Raw genomic sequence first — 2939 nt, 5'->3', positions numbered from 1 at the left:
ACTTGTAAGCCAAAGTCATTGCCTGGCATTGCTCGGCGCGAATTTATGCAGCGTTTTAATGCACATAAAATGTTTGCGACTAAATTTATATATGTACATATATTAGGGTGCTCCAAAAACAAATGCGGGAAAAAAGTTTAAATTGTTAAGCTTTCACCCGCCCTAGGATTTTTCTAAATGGAAAAAGAACACCTATATTTTTTGTTAAAAAATGATATTTACAGCGAATTTCACGAAAGCCTTTTAAGTGAAAAATGATTTTAATTTTTAAAAATTTATATGGAAACTAGCAGACCCGGCGAACTTCGTCCCGCCCAAAATTAGATTTTTAATTTAAACATTTTGGTACAACAGTTTCTCCAACAATCCACATTTACGATTTGTACTGCACATTCGTCGGCTAAGACTATCGTTTGGTGGTCGTTTGCCGCCTTAAATAACCGAACGAAAGTGTTATGTCCATGAGAAGGTCCCTGGTGGGCACAATGAGCCGGATCTATAGTGAATGTGCCCTAGGAACTTTATCTTATAGTTAGTGGCAATTTCAATATCAATGCGTATCCTTGTTCAACAGAAATATAATATACATACATAAACTGGGACGAAATACCTTAAAAGCCAGTTTCGCGAAAGTAATTTAAGTGAAGAATTATGTTTTTCAGTCAGGTTCTATATTAAATTCAACTAAATAAATAAATTTTCATTAAATTGCTTTCATGAAACTGGCTTTTAAGGTATTTCGACAGGTGGTGATTTGAGATTTACCACTGCACAACTCAACACTGGTTTCTTCGAATGAGGCTCTAACGCATAATAATATTGGCAAATCACATCCATTGGGTCAATCGTAACACACGAGAGTTCAATATACTCAATAGTGCAACGGGTCGATTTAGTCTGACATTCACGGCACCTTTTTTCACTTTTTAGATTTTTAGTAGTAACTCGACCTCAGCACCACCTACCAGCTCTTTTTTGCAATTGGACTGCCTTTACCGTTTCTAATACATGTTTTGAATGTTCGCCAAATCGGATCATAAAAAAATTTTTAGTACTAACTAACTCCAGCGCCAACTGGCGGATTACTTTTCCACGCCCCCTTTTTTAAAGAGCCGTTTTTTCTCAATGAGCATGTGATTAATTTCATATATCTCCACACGAAGTGTTCCAGTACTGTACCACGAAAACTTCCAGAGATCTGCAGTATGAAATTCGGCTTGTATGGTAGGTGCCACGACCCCTTTTCCAATAGCTCCATATTTTCTACATGACTATGCGACTAATTTCATATATCACCACACCAAGTTCCAGTACTCTACCAAGAACAATTATAGAGATATGCAATAAGAAAAATTCGACTTGTATGGGAGGTGCCATGCCCATATAAAGTTCCAGTACTCTACCATGAACATTTCTAGAGGTACTTATTATGAAAAATTCTGTTTGTATGGGAAGTGCCACGCCCCCATTTCAAATAGTCCGAATTTTCCTCCATGAGTATGCGATTGATTTCATATATCTCCATACCATGTTCGAGTACTCTACCATGAACACTTTCAGAGATATGCAGCATGAAAAATTCGGTTTTATGGAAAGTGCCACGCCTCCTTTTCCAATAACCACAATTTTTTTTCATGAGCATGCGATTGGTTTGATATATCTGCATACCAAGTTAGAGTACTCTACCATGAACACTTCCAGAGATATGCGGTATGAAAAATTCGGTTTCTATGGGAGGTGCCACGCCCCCTATTCCAATAACTACAATTTTTCTCCATGGGTATGCGATTTGATATATCTCCATACCAAGTTAGAGTACTCTACCATGAACACTTCCAGAGATATGCAGTATGAAAAATTCGGTTTCTATGGGAGGTGCCACGCCCCCTTTTCCAATAACCACAATTTTTCTCCATGAGTATGCCATTGGTTTGATATATCTGCATACCAAGTTAGAGTACTCTACCATGAACAGAGATATGCGGTATGAAAAATACGGTTTGTATGGGAGGTGCCACGCCCCTTTTCCAATAACCACAATTGTTCTCCATGAGTATGCGATTGGTTTGATATATCTCCATACCAAGTTAGACTACTCTACCATGAACACTTCCAGAGATATGCAGTATGAAAAATTCGGTTTGTATGGGAGGTGCCACGCCCCCTTTTCCAATAACCACAATTTTTCTCCATGAGTATGCGATTGGTTTGATATATCTCTGTACCAAGTTAGAGTACTCTACCTTGAATACTTCCAGAGATATGCAGTATAAAAAATCGGTTTGTATGGGAGGTTCCACGCCCCCTCTTCCAATAACCACAATTTTTCTGTATGAGTATGCGATTGGTTTGATATATCTCCATGCCAAGTTAGAGTACTCTACCATGAACACTTCCAGAGATATGCAGTATGAAAAAATTGGTTTGAAGGGGAGGTGCCACGCCCCCTTTGCCAATAACCACAATTTTTCTCCATGAGTATGCGATTGGTTTGATATATCTCCATACCAAGTTAGAGTACTCTACCATGAACACTTCCAGAGATATGCAGTATGAATATTCGGTTTGTATGGGAGGTGCCACGCCCCCTGCACCTAGCGGTATGAAATATACTTTACATCCGATTCTCATACCTGCCAAATATACACAAAAAATTTCATAAAGATCGGTCCAGCCGTTTCGGAGGAGTTCGACCACTAACACCGTGACACGAGATTTTTATATATTAGATTGACAGAGAATAAAAAATCATTTTCCATTTAAATTGCTGGTGAAGCCGGCTGTTAGAACTGCCTCAAGGAAATTGAAGTTTTCCATTTATTTAATGTGGGGAAAAGAACTTTTTCTTAGAAATGGTATAGAATTCTTAAAAATCAATATTTTTAGATCGGAAAACTCTGCTTCTCTTTATGAGACTTCCAACAACAATACCTTATTTA

The 2939-nt window shown here is 38.0% G+C and overlaps 1 protein-coding gene across 1 annotated transcript in view; it reads left to right on the top strand.

The window, feature by feature from the left end:
* LOC118745205 (hemicentin-2-like) overlaps positions 1-2939 on the top strand; it is a 72383-nt gene that overhangs the window by 46902 nt on the left and 22542 nt on the right. The window lies entirely within an intron of this gene.

The sequence above is a fragment of the Rhagoletis pomonella genome, unplaced genomic scaffold (assembly GCF_013731165.1).
Source record: "Rhagoletis pomonella isolate Grant_MI unplaced genomic scaffold, Rhpom_1.0 Rhpom_scaffold_00008, whole genome shotgun sequence".
NCBI classification, from domain to species: domain Eukaryota; kingdom Metazoa; phylum Arthropoda; class Insecta; order Diptera; family Tephritidae; genus Rhagoletis; species Rhagoletis pomonella.
This window is presented reverse-complemented; position numbering and strand designations above follow the sequence as displayed.